This window comes from Mastigoproctus giganteus, chromosome 12 (genome assembly GCF_048544385.1).
Source record: "Mastigoproctus giganteus isolate SK-2022 chromosome 12, ASM4854438v1, whole genome shotgun sequence".
NCBI lineage: Eukaryota > Metazoa > Arthropoda > Arachnida > Uropygi > Thelyphonidae > Mastigoproctus > Mastigoproctus giganteus.
The window spans coordinates 74,110,030-74,128,921 of NC_143586.1; the positions used below are offsets into that span (position 1 = coordinate 74,110,030).

The 18,892-nt window shown below is 35.4% G+C and overlaps 1 protein-coding gene across 3 annotated transcripts in view; it reads left to right on the plus strand.

Moving 5' to 3' along the window:
- LOC150077201 (solute carrier organic anion transporter family member 74D-like) overlaps positions 1-18,892 on the plus strand; it is a 271,883-nt gene that overhangs the window by 140,596 nt on the left and 112,395 nt on the right. For 2 of the 3 annotated variants that reach the window (XM_090386382.1, XM_090386381.1), the window contains exons 3-4: positions 508-702; positions 12,713-12,783. The gene's annotated coding sequence lies outside the window, so the exon portion shown is untranslated. The remainder of the gene's footprint in view (positions 1-507; positions 703-12,712; positions 12,784-18,892) is intronic. The other variant, XM_090386380.1, reaches the window with a different exon arrangement.

The following is an 18,892-nucleotide window of genomic DNA, read 5'->3' on the forward strand; positions in this document are numbered from 1 at the left end:
TTTTGTTATGATAAATGGTAACACCAGGGTTTGCTTGATAAGGATGATGAGTTTGATTAACGAAATTTCTTGTTCTTGTCATTGAAGAGTTTTCCAATTTGATGGGCTTAGCTTTTTGATCGCTCCCATTCATATGAAAATTTGGGTTAATTTTCTTTTAAAAAATATACTTCAAAGTGAGGTGGTAGATGCTTTCTGTTACTTTCCTCGACAGCTTCATCGTTCCGTCCCTTTTTTTTCCCCCTTCTTTTTTTGATTAAGTTTGCAGGGTGAACAAATAACGTATATGGCTCATCAGGTACGACACTAAGGGGCTAATCAACCTAAACATATCAGTGTTTAAAAAACTTCATTTTCCCACGAGATACTCTCCCATTGGTGCACCCGAGAGGCTATTGATGCCACTGTTACGACTGGCATGAGTGATAATTTTACTTTCAAAGACCCTTCACAGGAGATCCTTCCGTTTCTCTTTCGTAAAAATGTTTTTTTTTTTTTTTTATGTAGTCCTCCTGAGAGGAAGCGCCACCTTTTGGCTGAGTAGCATTTCCGGCAAGGGTTATAATTGGATGCTGAACCAGAAACGGCAGATGCGGATCGCAGTGCATGCTAGGTAGACAAATCTGATCACACATCGTATGTCACAGCTGCAGCATCAAGCCCAATCACCATCACTTGAAGGTGATTCGCCAGTAACTGTTGGTAAGTTCAAAGAACTGGAGCAGTACGCTTAAATAGTTCTCGATATTAAAATAAACTTTAAAAGTAGTTCGAAAATGATAAAACTTGTTAAAATGAGATAGATAGATAAGTCAAGCCCACGTGTATTTCGAAAAAATGATACAACAGTGTAAACATTCGATGGCATACATACTTATTCGTGTATACCGAGATCCATTTAACTATTTATAATAATATATGATTTACATATCTCAGTGTTTATTATAGCCTTATATAACTTGATCTGTTTTGACAAGTGGAATTATTCATTAATATTAAATATGTTTCGTTATTTATTTTATTTTGCCTTCCGTGATTTATTTAAGGAAAAGATTATTCAGGTTGAGCTGGAAAGCAACTTGACTGAAAGTTAGTAAGATTGGATAATTAGAAGTCGAGGCTGCTTAAGTGCACAAGGCGTTGCTTGTATTAGGGAGCTGGATGTTTCATCATATTTCGGCGATATTAGACAGTGAATTAACAGCGTTATTTCCAATGATTAATGTTAATGAATGATTATAAAAATATCTTAACCGTTACCCTTAATGATAGATACCAATAATTGATATTTGTATTGAAGACGGCCCTCCTGGTTCTTAGTAATTCCATTTAAATTAACTATATTTTAATATTTTTAAATGAAATAAAATGATAATTTTATATACGTATTAATAGACAGTTGGATTTATACTGGAAGAGAAAAGTAGGTGAGATATAAGGCTCTATTGTGAATAACAAAATATAGTGGATCAAATGTTTGTTTGATCAGTTTACCTCTGATTTTGCAGCTGGTAGTTTAATTCAGAAAGGTAAACGGAGTGAAACTTTAATATGCACTTAACTGGAGTGCCGTGATTTTCTTCATTCAACGCATTTGTAATGAGGATTTTGACATTTGATTTTCTATTTTTGAAACAGTAATTAATATCCTAACTGTGAGATCTGGTTACATACAGTATCGTATCACACAGTTTAGCACCGTTTAAAGGATTTGATATGTTAATTTTTTTTTATTGAATTTTCTGAGTCGTGAAGAAGTGTGGGGGAAAAAAAAGAAACAACCAGAAAAAAAATTAGTGGTATGACTCAAAGCCAGCAGCGATCAAGTATGAAAAATTATCTTTTAGAGCTCAATATTAATGATGGAGATTGCATCAGAAGTTTCGTTCATGGCATCAAAATTTTGTTCTTTTGTGTTGCTAGGATGGATGCACCTGCAGCCCACAATATTGTGTCTTATGATCCTGCAAGAAGAGAGAAATCAGCTCAAACGTTATATATTTAAATATATTATTCCCAAACAACGTAGTGGAATATTTTAATTCTATTCGAATTGATCCCGGGAGTTTTTGTTCCAACAGAAAATTTAGGACCTCACAGCTGCAAGAAATATATCAATTTATCCAACTCTAAGACTTTCCGTTGATTATTTCCAGCGACTCTTTCTTTCTTTTTCTAGGATGATGCAAACAAGGAGACATGAATTCAAATTAAGAAAACATATTTGTAGAATGTATATTAAAAATTTGCCCTTAATCCAAGATAATCAGCTATTTGAACAAGTTGCAATCTAGTCTTGTAGAGTCAGAGAGCTTATCATTTAAAGAGGGATTAGATGTATAGAAGTACATGAAGTATGAAAATAGAGAGATAAACCCTTTTTTCTTAAGGCAGATATTACATAAGATTTGATATAAAAGGATAGAACAGACTTAATTTTTTCTAGGATCACAAACAAGGGGGACATAGATTCAAATTAAGGAAAGATAATTGTAGATATCGGACGTAAAGAAAGGATTGGATGTAAGGAAATTTGCCATTTGCCTTTACTCCAAGAGTAATGGAATATTCGAACATGTCATCTAGTCGTTTAGAGTCGGCGAGCTTATATAGGTTTAAAGAGGGGTTAGATGGGTATTTTGAAGAGAATAAAGTATATATAAAACTAGAGAGAGAGAGAGAGAGAGAGAGATAAACCTTATTTTTTGACGGAATATGTTGCGTAAGCTTTTCTTCCGTTCATCATTCTGCTATCTTAATATTTATAACTAAATGATATTAAAATATTAAAAAAAATCGTATAAATTTGGTCTGACCAAATCTTGGCTATTGTATACGAGTCTGGAGGCATCATTTCATTCTTTCTCCTCTTTTGAAATGATCATATCATCAGAAGGGATATCTTTAATATATGTAATAATTCAAGAGTATTTCAAAGTTTCTTTTTGATGTATTTTGTTTGATGTATTTTCGAGTCTCCAGTTATCCCGAAAAGTTGCATAAAGGTTTAGTCAATTTATAATTGCCAAGTCTACTCTGAAGTTATATAACCGTCATTTCTGATTTCTAAAGATGGCATTTTGAGATTGCTTCTAAGGTCAAGATATTACGAAACTCCAAAGTGTTGTTGCCACTACTGAATACACCTTAATTATAATCTGGCATTCAATCAAACAACCGTACTACGGATAAATACTTTTAATAAGCTTAAATAAAACACAACACAAACACCATTTCTAACACTACTGAGTAATTCATCATTAAAATGTTTGCTTCACTGGTTTTTAGACGGACAAGGAAACGTACAATTTAATTGAGGTGTTTTCGGTATCCATCATGCCGCAATAAAAGGTCGATGACTCTCTCATCTGAACAGGAAGCCGCTATCAGGTTTCCAAAAAGAAAGTAAGAAAGAAGAATAAAAGGTATACGTAAATTATTAAGAATGTTTTTGATTCACATGTCACAACCAACCCACAACGACTCTCAGAAAACACCTTATCGGTAACTCGAATGAAGTCTTTTCAAATGCAATTCCTTCTGTAGTCTCGGGACTCCCTTTAGTGCACGTGCTGCGATATTATCAATCATTGTAAGCGGCAGATTTCGTTATTGATTTATGCGGACAGCGATTTAATGCAGTTTTGTAATAGGCGAATGGATCAGCACCAGAATAAAATCTACTTCGTTTTCCCAGTTCCACTTAGCAGACGGGGCGGTAAGTTTTTGGCACCATTCAAGGATCTTGGTTTGTTTTCAATCCATTTATTATTCCTCTTTATTTTGAGTAACTCTAAATATTCACATAGTAGCTGTTGTTTTGTCAAAGGAAAATCTATTCTACTTGGCTTCACATTTTGCCCATCCAGAAACTGGAACGCTATTTCTCATGAGTAGCAAACCCTGGATCTACTCCAGATGGTTTAAAATTAAATACGTGGCCTCCAAAAAAGTACGAGGGAAGCAGTTGTCATTTTATTTATGGGCAACGACTGTGCCGAGTTCTTTACATGCAAAAGACAGATGTTTAAATCTATATTACAGTCTTACGCTACTCTAATGTACATTTAAACTGAAGAAAACTGAGCAGCATTTAAGTAATTAATCAATTTATTCCTCTATAAATAAATACGAAACGGGCTAATTCGTTAAACAAATCGATAAACACTGTTCAAAAGCATTACATTTTAAAATATGTAATAGATATCGATTTCAGAGCATAAAAGTAAAATCAGAAACGTATCTTTCACTTCTCTTTCAATCTGTAAAAGGTAAACTGAACAAGGAATATATGCCGTATAGACACAGTGTACTAAGGCTATGAGGAGTCAGTATATTGCCCATAAATTGCACAAATTATATGGTTTGCTTGCGGGATGAAAAAAAATCCGAGTTTCTGGTATTAGAAAAATCTAAAAGGAGAATTAGAATATATTATCGCTGCTGCTGCTGCCAAAATACCTCGTATCTGTACTGACCTTTGACAATACATAAAATTAGCTTCAAATATACTGAATTTTCAAAATGAATTATCTTCGTTTATCTGACTTAACTATTCCAAGACTCTAAGAATGGGCGCCATTATTTCTAGTATGGTTAGTTGTAAAGATTATTTTAATTATAAAAAGTAGTAGTAAAAAAAACAAAAACAAAGGAAACCTTACATAATGCCAACATTTAAAGCTAAAGAAGTTGAAATAAATCAGAAATGAACTAAGTGCTTAACGAAATAGTTAATTTATAATTTGAAAATTTCTTTCCAAGGACTATTTGACAATGAAATTTCAAATTATAATTTATTATCATTACCCCACGGGGCAGATCGTAATAGAAAAACACAATCGTGCCAATGGATGTACTAGATTAATATTGTTTTGTGGATCGGATTCAGTCGAGAAGATAGACACCATCCTGTTTGTTCTCTGGCCTAAACATGTCCAGCTAAGTTACCTACAAAGTATGTTTTCCATAAACAACTGTGTACTTTACTTTTGTCAACTATTAAACTCTGCACAATGATGAGAGCTGTAAAAATATAGTGATGTCAAAAGAACTTTCAGAAACTAGAGTTTTAAGACTTCCACCAAATTTATATAGTTAAAAGAAACTACATAACTCTGTAACTTTCCCTGAAGATTGTACATAAATGTTTCTACGTAATATTGGAAATGAAACTTGCTTAAAAGTTGAACCGATAAGTTATTAATTTTGGAAGATTTAATGTAAATTGGTTTGTTTTTACATGACGTATTGTCCTCCATGATAGTATAGTAGTTTCGCACTTATCACTGGTCTGAAGAAGCTTGTGTTTGAATCCCGTTAGAGACTGGAGGAATTCATAAAGTTCTCTTTAATCAAAGCTGTAGTTAGCCAACGATAGGCAGAGGGATCAGGATTATCCCGCAAAAGTCATTCCAATTTTTGCAGACTGCACAAAATGTAAATCGGCCCATGTATTTAAAACTTGAAAGAAATTCAACTTATTTAGAAATATTAACGTGCAGCTGATATTGACAGTAATTAATAAAATTAGATATAGTGATTAAATTAGATTAGTTTGGCTTTAATCAGGTCTTTAAATAGACGTTTTTTTTTCACAGATGTTTTCCTACCAGAAATAAACTATTCGCACACCAATCAGTAATTTTAATAAACACGCATTATATCACAAATCTGAATGGGTAATGGATTTATAACGTAATGCTTGTTGATTAAAACTATTTATTGGTGTACAAAAAAATGTGTGAATAGTTTATTTTTGGAAGGGAAGTAGTTTAGTGATGTTTAAATCTCAATTGAGTGATGGGATTTTAATATTTTAGTAGTTTACTGTTGATGTAAAATTGAGGGGAACAACTCACTGCGTATTTGGGACATTTTACTCCTTGTGGTCTTGGCAATCATCTTTTGAGGGAGCAGAAAGTCCCCCGTGATCGTACACCTTACACAGTTCCTTAGTTTATTATTATCATGATCTATATAATTATTTAATTAATTAATTAATTTATTTTGATTTTATAATAAATTATTAGTGAAAAACTGTTATTGATTCTCTAATTTCTCCCAAGTATTTATAACATATAAAACCTTAATAATAATGATATTAAATCTGAGTCGATGTGAACATCGCGGTCCGGTGGGTCCTGTTTATCAAATCCGTTATCAAGAGCACTACCCTATTAATTTTGCCGATAACCAGGTGCTGAAAGAGTTGTAGCAATGTGACGCAGATCACTACCGCCAGGGTTCGCTAGTACACGGTACAGTTCTCTTACTGTCTCTTGAACTTTTAACCCTTTCCACCAACTGACGTTATTACCAAAGGCAACCCAGTAGGCATTGTTAGAAGCGAGCTCAACTAATCCTTTCCAGAGCACTAAATGACAGGCAGCGCCGCCTGCTATGCAAATCAGCGATGGGAGGACTCAAAGGGCTTTGTGCTACCCTTTGATGCCTTCACTTCCCCTGCCCTCTTTCTGGGAGAGAAGAGTTAGTTCTCAGCAGATGGTGACCTACTTTGAGCACGTGAAGAAAAAAAAAAAAAAAAAAAAAAGAAAACAGGGGGAAAAAAAAACGATACTAGCGCCGGCACACACGTGTGGGAACTGATGAGAAGTAGTTATGTCGAACCTTGAAAATAAGGGAGCAACGGGGTGAGATCCCCACATGATCATTACTTTCCATTAGTGACTATTCCCCGGTAATACGCAGCACAGCTTTCAGTTAAGTTTCAAACATTTCTTTTGCATTGCGTTTCTGAGATCAAGAGGCTGCCTTCTTACACCTTATGGTGTTTTGGTCCTCTGTATTTAAGGCGGTGCAGTCGAAAAGAATTTATCTTCGTATGAGGGAGTAAAGTGACCATCTTCGTGCGATTGTCCTCTTTATCTTGACCACCGCTGTCAAAGTCCCTGTTTAACCAGCCTGGACACGAGAGCTTGAGAATCAGTTGCACACTCTGAATCAAATCTTCGACTGTCGACTTAAGTGGCACAAGCTCCTCAATCACCTGCGTACTCTGCCACCTTGTTAAGTATGTCCTATTAATAGTATTATTAATTGATTTATTTCATTTTTAAGTACGATTACTTAATTAATAATGTAATTGATATTCACTGTAAGGCAAAATTAATTGACTTATAAAGATTTTGATTAAGGTTTCTTGCTGTTCCCTCTATTCTGAGACGAAAATTTTTAGTTTTGAATTCATTTGAAGCTTTCGTTTTCAGTGTGTCAAACGTTCAAAATGTTTACATTTATGGATGCCAACTGATGTTCACTTTTAATATCCATTTCTTATATAGACCTGGTCAATATGGTGAATTATTGTAAGCTAGGGCTGTATACAACCTATTAGTTCTGAAAATCCTTGAAATATCCGAAATAATCATAATTGCCTTTGGGAATCTTTAAATTTCGATTTGTTATTGCGAACTCCATTTATACTCTAATTTTAACAAATCCTCATTAATAACAAATTCAACGTCACCCAGATCATATTTTTGCCTTATTTTAATCAAAAGTCCTACGATGAAATCGGAGTTACGTTCTTACAAACAAAGATATATTTATGCTTGTCCAGAAGAGGGTAGTTTCGAAGCTATGCATCTTGTGGGAGATCATTTACATCGAATCGCTGTTGCGTTGGTAAGCGCAAACCTGTTCTACAGCATTCGCTGATGTTTCGCGTTTAAGGTAAATGATCTCTGCAGTATGTTCCGTGTATCTTGTGCTCCTACTTCCTGTAGTGGCAGTGCGGACTTCCGCTGCTTGTAAATAATAAATATGTCACATTATTTCCTCTTCTCCGCGCGCAGAATATTTGCTTGGAATATATTTCTTTGATAAACAACTATTACTGGAACCCGACTTCTGCATTTGAAACGGTTGTTAAGGAAATCTGTTATTCCATTTCCTTCTTGACTGCGACCTTGGCTTATGTAGGTCGCAATTCAGAAAGTATGCATGAGCTTGTTTGGAAATAACTCATGGATATTGTTAACTTCTCTTTCTAAAAATACGATCATTTGTTATATTCTAAAAGAGTTCAGTCCCGATTGAATCTACGCATCAGATGACAAATTATTCATCTATTTTTCGATAATCCACTTTTTCCCAAATGCCTAGTTTAGCAGTCAATTTTCAGTTTGTTCGTGTTTATTCAAGGATAAGAATTACGTATTAAAAGAAAATACTAAAAATAAATAAGTTATTTCAGTGAGTGGACATAAAAAGTATTAATTAGGATAGCGGTATTTTTAAATGAGAAACAAATGTTTTCTTTTTGTTGATCTGCTTTACTTATATATTCTAGTACGCAAAATCTTTCACTGCTTTAGCGCAGGTGGCGACCTCTACCATTTCAAACAGAAATCAACTCAACTTCTAAATAAAAATCGAAATTAAATAAAAATCGAAATGGCATTCTAAATTGAATTCTACAAATTAGAAAATATTATAAAACTGGATTTATTAGAATAGAAAATATTATAAAACTGGATTTATTAGAGTAGAAAATATTATAAAAAGTGGATTTCATAGAAGTGGAAATTTTATAAAAGTGGATTTTTACAGAATAGAAAATTGTACGAAACTGGATTTCAACGAATAAAATATTTAGCGCAAAAAGCTTAGAATTTCCTATTTTATAAAAAAAGAATAGGGGATTGGTTGAAAGTGGTTTTATGGGATGGTTTTTGTGGTACATAATAGAACTGTTTAGCGAATTTTCATAAAAGAAATGCCTTCGATCAATCATTTTTAATTCAACGAGGCTGAATGAAGAAATGTAGTACTTAAAAGGTTCCAAATAAGTGGTCAACGTCAGTTCTCTGGTGCTGAATGAAGCTGTTGTTTACTAGTCTAATGTTGCCAACGGCATTAAGTCATTCAAGACAGGATTTTTTTTTTCTTCTTTTTCTCTCGCACGTGAGGTAAGTGATAGTACTCACGTGCCCCGTCCTGTATGGCCTTGAGCAGTATCAAGTCGTTGTCTTACTTTACCCTTCTTCCTTCTCACTCCCTTTCAGTCTTGCATGGGCATACATGCACTCGCTCCTTGGTATTCATCCCCTGCCTCTCCACCCGCCTGTACTGAAGGTGACACAGACAGATGCTAAGGATGCTGAAGTAGCCATCGAAAAAGTGACAGGTTGCAACACTTGTTGGAGGTCGTGGAAGTTGTGTAAAATTGAAGGTGGTTACGAGAGCTTTCAACCTTAACCTCCTTACTTTAATACAGAAAGTCTGGAGGAACCAGAGTTATTATGCTTGGATTTGTAAGGAAAAATACCATATAATACAGAGAATGGTTTGGTTTAATTCACAGGAATGCTAATAGAGGATAAATTCAACTTCAGAGAGAAAACGAGCAGACTTAAACCCACTCTTGGTAAACATAGTCATAAACTTGACTGTGAAACTTAATTTAACAGTCCTTGCATAATGAACTATTTTTAAATCGCCGAAAGTATTTTAATGGGATTTTTGCTTCTACATAAAAGTGAAAACAAGGTAATTTTTGGGTGTCGTACAAATGAATAACATAATAATAGAAACGTTTACTCTAGTAGGTGTTGTTTTTCTTCAGGGGTCATAAGTATCAACAGCTAATATTTGCTTTTATTAATATCAAAGATAAAAAAAAAAAAAAAAGGACAAATAACAAGCAGAAACAAATACGGTAGATCTTCGGGAAAATATGAAATGCCTCTGATAAATAAATATAAATTCTTATATGGTTATGTAATTGTTCGTTTTTGATTTCTCTTGGAAAATGATCATATGAGGGCTATCCCAAAAGTAATGCACACTGCGCACGTGCTCTTCACTCCTGCGCGACTGACGTTTATCAGGATAATAATTTTAACTTTAATATCAACATTAGAGTGGAACACTGTGATGATACACAGAACTCTGTAAACAGCCAGAAAGATGTGTAATGTTGTGTTTGTGCAGTTAAATGTTGTTGTTTAGTTGTTTCTGCCCACTTGGTCACCAAGAAGTCCATCAGTTGGAAAGCCTGCCTAGTGGGTCCCAACTAGTCATTGATGAAACATGGACACACGACTTTGAACCTGAACTGAAGTCACAAGCATCCATCTTCGCCACACTCCTCTAAATGTCAAAGGCAACGATCAAAGATGAAACAAATAATCATCATGGCTTACGATTATGAGGGCATTATTGTCGTTGATCATGTACCACTTGGAATATCAGTAACTGGAGACTACTACGCAATATTTCTTTGTCAGAAATTACGGCCAGAATTCGTCAGAAGCAGCCACAATTGTTGGAAGTTGGTGTGCTAGTACTTCATGACAAAACAAGATTTAATACTACAGTCTGTACGGCTTGTTTTCACCGATTACAAGTGGCAAGTATTTCCCCTCCCCCCTCAATCTTTAGTCCTGATTTGAGTCCTTCCGATTATGGGCAGATTTCTGTCTTTAGAAGCGTTAGGTGCTCCCACCGGACGGTTGAACTTCAGCAGACATTTAAAGATATTCCAAAAATTACCGGAAGGTTGGGAAGCAGTAATAAGGCAGGAAGGAGACTATACTGAATGTGTTTAATGTAAATTATCTTATAAAATAAATTCATTTTAAATGATTACTTTTGAGATAACTCTCGTACAAAGTGGCTACAATTCAGAAGACAAATTTTACAGATTAGCGCTGTTCAGAAAATTCTTAGAGCGATTGCAATCATGATATATCTATTTCTGCATAATTTTCTAAATCAGTGTATATATATCTATCTTTCGAGACTCAGTTAGTCGTCTCTTCCACCCCGAATCAAATTTCTTCTTATGCCCCTGACTGAACGTCTTTGATTTCACCACCTAAGTCCATCTTTATGCTAAAGGTCGTGCCAGTGTGTGTGTATGAGATAATTAAAGATTGCAGTGTCCCCCAAATCTGTAATTTCTCTATCTTACCGACATGGAAGCCTGCTTGGACAGACTACTGTTTCAGGTCAACAGGTTGGTGCAGACAGACGAGGTTTACAGGAAGTAATCGGGTCACTTGTTAATAAAACTAAGAAAAGAAGAAAGTTCAGCGTAGTCTTAGTATGCATTTATGTATAAGCATGTGTGTGTGTGTAGTTGTAATGATTTTTCTACTGCGAATGTGGGTCAACGGTGAAGGACTGCACGAAGTAGAGTCTTTGATATACATAGTCCGGTAGAATAGCACAGCACGTGGGTGAGCGAGGATATATCGATGTGCTTTGCATTGTGTTTGTGTTCATAATTAGCGCTTTTGTGTAATTTATTTAGTTTGCGCAGCCAACATGGACTGACAGACACCCAAGTGACTTCGCCTCGGCTGAACATGAACTTTATGACGTAAGTGCAACGTTTTATAGCCTTTTAATGCGCGAGTTTTCAAGTTCATGTGGAATACGCATCATGTAACAGGTTAGTTATGTCGTGCATCTTGTAATCTCTCTCTCTCTCAAGATCATTTATCAAAATTATTCACGAAGTGTAAAAGCACGAATGGATGATGTATTTTTAATTTATCATTTGCACAACGCCTGTGTTGTCTCTCTGTTAAATGATTGGTGCTTTGAAGGGTCGGGTAATTGGGCGCACGTCTGAATCACCAGAGGGTGAATAATATACTGGTAAAGAGTGGTGAAGGGCGTTGAACGTTTAGAACCCCAAACACTTTACTTAACCCATTCTTTTATTTGTAAAAGGCATATTCAATTTACGAAAAGGCCGGATGATTTCAAGATAACTAATCTAGACTAACGGAATTGCGTTTTAGATTTAAAAATAAGTTAAAAAAATCAAATAAAATGGATATTTATTTGTCATGTTGGGACTTTTATTGATTATATATTTTAGATTCATTTTAATTTTTAAGAGGCAAGCATCGGCTGAGAATATAACTGTGTAGTTTTGTGGCGTAGCGCTGGTTCGAATTCCACTGTGTGCTGAATTACACTTTCATGATGTCAAGAAACCACAGTCCCAAGTGAAATAGCTGAAGGTTTCCACAATAACTTGTTCCGATTATTGTCCTTTATGTATAACAGCTCTCGATTGTTTCTTAATTTTGTAGTACAATTTTCCGATTATGTATAACAGCTCTCGATTGTTTCTTAATTTTGTAGTACAATTTTTTAATTCTATCATTAAATACTGCTATCTCTTTATTGCTCATTATCTTCGATCGAAATTGTAATTTTGGGTAGCTCGGCAATATTAAATTTTCATTATAATTTTCATTATTATTTGTAATTTATTTCACTTATGATGTGCCGCCCTCTAGTAGAATATATTTAAACTAAATCCCAGTTTAATTAGAAAATAAATTTTATAAATCCAGTTTTAGGTTCTTTTAAAGTATATGAGGAGTATAAATGAAACTCAATGCTGCTTTTCACTTGATGGAAATTATTAGAATTTAATTTGTTATATATCTATTTAAAATTTAATATATTCAGATATTAAAATATTATGCTTTAATCTTAAATATAATTACGCATTTTTATATTTAAAACATTTAAATTTTTTATTTGTTGATATCAGTTTCTCAAAATTATAAAAAAAAAAACAACAGAAACCTGTGATTTTTTTTACTTATTTAATGATGATTTACAATGTGCTGTTGTTAATATAAAATCTATTTTTTAATAAAATATATTAATATAAAATCTATTTAATAATAATAAGTGATGTCTGATTTTTCCTTGGCAGATGTTACTGAAAATATCGAATCGTAAAGTAACACATGTAGAAGAACACAAAATTTAAAGGAAAGATAGAAAGTAAGTTTTCATTTTATAAGTAAGGAATTGATAAATTTCTGATACCAATATTTATAAATATATTCATTTTTTAATACTTTTTCTTAACCGAGTGAAAAAATGAGTGATCATTCAGTTTTTCAGAACGTAGGAAGATTTTTTTTTTAGTACACGACAGCATTAACAGCCAAGGTCAAAGGATCTATTTTAAGGAGTGGAACTTGAGAAGAATCATCAGTGTCTGGGCAATTTGTTTTTAAAATAATAAGGTTCGCTACGGCTCATTAACGTGATTTATTTAGAATGACAGTTATTATTATTATTAGTTAACTGACTTCAGTGAACTGTAATAATGCAGAGATTAATGTTCGTGAAGGTGTTTACACCGGATAAGAGATTAATGACGGAGATCCGAAGTCATACTTAAAACTTGTGGCTTAAGAATTAGAATAACAATAAGAGTAAAGTGCACTAAATATATTGGCAATGTTCAGACCAGAATATTAAAACTGATGGTTCCTTGCTTAAGATCCAAGATTTATCGCTATTATGTGATCTCGTTTCTTAAATTGAAATTCTGAGTGAAAGGTAATCGAAGCATCGAAAGAACTCCTATGGTTAAGTCCGATCTGTTCTGCGGGATTGTCTTGTCCGTTATTATGGCGCGGTCCCAGTACACTCTGTGGGTTGGAGTCTATTACTGCCTGGGGTTCGTACTTGTAATATACGTTTTCTTTGATCAACTGGCATTTCCTCGCTAGTTTCTGATGTATTGTCCTGGCTACCTGGTAATGTCTACGAGTGTACTTCGTCTGGGTGATTACCTTGCATCCCGCGGTGATGTGTTGGATCGTTTCTGAGGCCAGATGGCATCGTCGACATGTGTCATCTGACATTCGGGGCTCCTTGACGATGTATTTTCCAGTTCCTGGTGTTTATTACCTGGTCTTGGATGGCGAGCATGAATCCTTCAGTCTCGGGAAACAGCGTTCCGCTCGGGAGCTATGCATTGGAAGCCATTTTATTTATGTGATTCTGATGGAGGTCATTGTAGTGTCTACCAAGGAGTGTCTCCTTTGCTTATCTTTCTAGTTTCGTTTTTTTTTCCTTCTAGGCAGAGGGGAGTCCTCGTTTAGGTTGAGTAGGGTATGTAGCTTGTCTATATTCCGTATTGCCTAGAAGAATGCTGCTGTGTTTTTTTCTGGAAGTAATCCTTCAGATTAGCTATCGCTGTCTTCTGTTGCTCGATAACGTCTATCAGGCACCCTCCTGCTTCTTTCTGAGCTATTGTCAGTCTCTCCAAGACTGACTTCGGGTGGTGTTGGTGGCACTTGGTCATCATTGTCCTTATCTTTCTCATAATATCCTCCATCTCGATTTTAGTCAAATCTATGATCCCGAAGGAGGTGTTAGTATTGGGATTGCATAGGTGTTTATGGCTTTAACTGTGTTCCCTCCGTTCAACTTTACTTTGAGCAGACTTCTTAGTCTCTAATGGTACTTTACAATCAGGCAGGCCCTGTTTTCCTTGTGCTCTAACTGCTGAGCCTGCATCATCCCCAGGTATTTGTAGGTCACTCCCCCTGTCATGGCTTCGATCTCTTTAGCAATCTGCAGCTGGTAGTTTCGGCTAACTAATTTCCTCTGATGAAATCTGTGAGTCTTGCATTTGTCTAGACCAAATTACATTCTGATGTCATTGCTGAATTCTTCGGTGATCCGGAGTAGTTGCTGGAGTTGCTTCTCGGTTGCCACGTAGAGCTTGATGTCATCCATATACATCACGTAGAGGGTGTACAAGTTTTTCCTTCCTTACTTCTTTGAGGTTATATCCATACTTGCTGTTGTTGAACATGGCGGATAGATAGCGGGTTGAGTGCTAGATAAAACCATAGCGAGCTCAGGGCATCTCCCTGAAAGATTGCTCTCCCGATGGAGATCGGTCTGGTTGTGATATTTTCGACCTTGATGGTGGTACTCCATTTCGCCAACGTCGCTTCTAGGAAGTTTGTCACTGTCGGATGGACTTTGTAGATGTTCAGCGTCTCTATTAGCCAGCTATGAGGCATGGAGTCGAAGGCCACGCGGTAATCGATGTAGATCGTGTATAGGTTGCGGCGTTTCTTGTAGGCTTGCTCGATAATTGTAGCATCTATGGTTAATTGCTCCTTGCATCCTTTACTCATCCGCTTGCATTCTCTCCTTTCTGCTGTTCGGCGGTGATGTTCTGGCTCCCCAAGAAGTCTGATGTCTTATTGATTATTATTATTATTTTGCCGATGCATAGAAAGTCCTTTTCCTTGTATCATAATAATGTTACTAATGGAATCCGAAAGAGTACCGTATCCTTAAAAAAAAAAACCTGCTAGAAATAAATAGATGTTTTATTGATCATAAACAAATCAACACCAAATTTTATAAATCTCATACATTGCTACCAAGAATGAGGTATAAAAAAATCTAATCACGTAATATCTTTACTAACCTCAAATTTAAGGAAAAATCTTTTAAGAAACACTGAATTTACTCTTCTCCTCTTTTAAGAGAGACTTTTACCATGATAATAAACAGTTGTATTTCGCTGGTTGAAGGAAAACTTCATAGAATTCAGAACGAAAATCATCCATGCATCTATTTTCCTAAGGAAAACGGGATGTTTTCCTTAGAAGTCACATGTGAATAGAGTAGAATACAAGAGGACGGTACTATCTATGAGAATTTATTACGGAGAGCAGCAATGTTACGAAGTGTATGCGTGTGTGTCGTCCTCGTGTTTGGCACGAAGCCAAAGCAGGTCGCAGTCACTTTACATTCCGAGTAGAGGCCCGATAAGCAAGAAGCACGTAGTTCTGTATCTCTACTGTGTTTAGGACAGACATGTGGTATCAGTGTTGACACCATCCTGTGACGTATCTGTCTCATTAAGAGATTGCAAGAAAGGTGATGTACAGGGCGGCTGAACTATATATCAACGGGATGTTAATACGTAAGAAAGGAAAGAAGTTATGGCTATTTAATTATTTGGAATCAGAAATGAGGGAAAAAAAAAAAGGAATAATACACTTAATATTTTCTGTTAACAATAAAATAAATGTAAAAAAAAAATTAAGAACACCATTTATTTTTGTAAATCTATAAAATATAACAATTGTAAATTAGCATAATTATGATATTTGGATGAATTTTGTAAATCGATTCACTAGAACTTGAGATATGGTACCAGTAACGAAATATGCGTCAGGAGGCTTCCGATTTACCAACTTCTACACTATGGAAGGGGGCTGCGTGTTACCATGAAGACACTGTGGAGAACAGCGTAGGAGAACACCTTCAGAAGTTTGGTACTAAACAGTCCAGATTTGGACAGATGAGGCCCATTCCAATCTATTGTTCAGACATGCACAATGGGCGGGGACAATTAGCAACCGTTAATAGCCAGAGACAATTAGGTTGGACCATTCCTTGAAGAGGGAAAACACTAGCTTGGTGCACCTTACATACCCAGATTTGATATAGAAAATTTTTAGCAGTCTTCTTATTCTATTAATGCAACATTTCAAAAAGAAGACAAGGAAATCCCTTATGGCGTTGGCTTTGTTATCAGAATTATTATTGGCAAGTTGCCCAGACACGTGTCCGTTTTTAAATTTTAGTACCTGTTGGTAGTCAGGCAGATAAGGACACGTGTTCTGAAGACACTAAAATCTATAAGCATATTAATGACAGCGAGGCATGCACATCTTTCTTCGATACTCTTCTTAGAAACAAACGAGTGAGTTTCCTTGACATTGCATTACTTCAGATAAACAGCACTTCCTGTTGAGAAATATTAATATTTGCTGTTACCTTCACAACTTTGACCATGGTGTTGCCGTCTGATTAGGTGAGCACCAAATCAGAACGATTTATTTGAAGTGGTGCAGTACTGGACAACTCATCGTGATATCTGTACTATCACAAAGGGCTCATTTTTTTTTTTTTTTTTTTTTTTAATAAAAGAAACGCTGCTATTTAAATCCAGTATAACAAAAGGACGCATCTAGCGGTGAGCTCTTGAAGATGTCTTCTTACGGTCTGCGTGGAATTGGCAGCTATCCTAGAACATTGGAACAAAACACTGGTAAACCTCCATAGTCATTAATCAAATGTACTCAAACAAAACAGAAAAAGAAAAAAGAGTTTATTTAAGGGTTTGTTTGTTGCTTATTTAAGTTAGCACTGGAGAGGTGAAAGGACAAGTTATATTTGTTTTCGTGGGTAAGTTTTGTTAATTTCGGAAATGGCCAAGTAAATAAATTTCTCAATAGAGTTACAGGACTGTGGATGGATACTACAGTTACGCAGAAATAGTCCTCAAGCTGAGGATTGCTCAAGAGAAATGTTTCTTTTATTTGTCAATTTTCTTTTGAGTTTTACCATGGGATAAATGTACTTACAAACCTTACCAACCAAATCAAATTCTTTCTGCTATACGCAGTGATTTTGGCCCTTATTCTGCAAATGAAAATACCACTCTTATTTCATAACCAACAGTAAGTCTATCAAACGTGAATCACAATAAATGTGAAGGCTATCAAGCATTGCACAGCATTTTATGACAAGATGACTCACGTAAGCCAGTTTCTGTGAAACGACAAATTTACAGATACGATTATTTGCCATGACGTCTCGTGGTAGACTGTCTTTGTCATAGATGTTTCTAAAATAAATGATTAATTAACTAAGCTTAATTATTGCTTAATACTACTGCTCATTTTTTTTTTTATTTGATAAACATTCCGTGATAGCATATTTCAGATAAAGAATGTTCCAATAATTCTCCTGTCCTTTATAGAACAGGAGAATTATTGGAATATTTTTCGGTACTTTCCATTCACTACTCTTGTTTCTATTATTTGTACAATTGACAACATTTCCACCATGTTATTTTTGATGCTTTTTTTCGTGTCAAGTAGTGTTCATATTAAATGAAGAGGAGCCCCTGGTTCTGACACCTTGTACTACTCTTTATCCCGATAGCTGTAATGCTCATATTCCTAATCTCGTGCTTATATAGAACTCAGATCACTTTTGACTTTGCAATTAAAGAAGTTAAATAATCCAGAATGGTTAACTCTTTCCTATCCTGGTAATAAGGAATTATCGCTTCCATATCTTATGCATTTCTATTTGTCTTGACAAGAGATGGAGTAACATTGAATTGGATTTATTCCACCTTTGGTATTCCACCTTATCTGCCTGTTTCAAAGGGTGTAGAAAAGAATAACAAAGTGTCAAAAGTCCCTCCCTAAGGGAACAAAAAGTAGTTTCACATAACGTCTTATAACGAATCATGGCGTTTCTATTCAGCGAGGGAATTTGGGGATCCAAACAGCCTCGAACATTCTCTATAAATTGAGATGCGCCATCTTATGGTAAGAGCACATTGATTCTAGGAGCATATTGAGAAATTTGCGTTATCAGATAATTCTCCAGCATGTCTCGACACAAGGGACCAATGATTTTCCTTTCTGTGAAGAACTGGCCGTACGCCTTTCTGTAACTTGAAGCACAAGACTTGAGTCTGTCTCGGGCGTGTTCCGATACTGTGCAGGATTTTCACTTTCCCACAATCGCACACTGTGTTCCTTTGTGGTGCATCAAGGTCGGTGCTGTTCGGATACATTACTTTGGATTGTGGATGAAACTATTCAACGTCCTCAGTGAGTTCTTCAGTTACAGTAGCCTTGCCTGTATTCTTATCCTGGCGCATAGAACGGTAGCTAAAAAACTCTTTGCCAATGATAGATAGAATGTCTGCTAGAAAGAGTTTTACAGAACCATGTACTTCCTCTTGATCTGCATCGTAGACTTCGTTTTTTCCATCCAAATCGTGGTGTACAAAGTGTGTGAATAGTTTATTTCTGGATACATTGTGTACCATTATCCATGTTTACCATTTTTCAGCACCCGTTGGGTGCAGTGAACACATTTATAAACTTTTAAAATTGGGAAGCTTTTTTTTCTCTTACCCTATAAAGCATTTTTGATGTAGCATTTCTGGATTTGTGATACAGAATTACTAAATTCCAATAAAGCAGTCAACAAATGTTTTATTGGAACCCTTTTTCATCTAGATTATTTGGATACA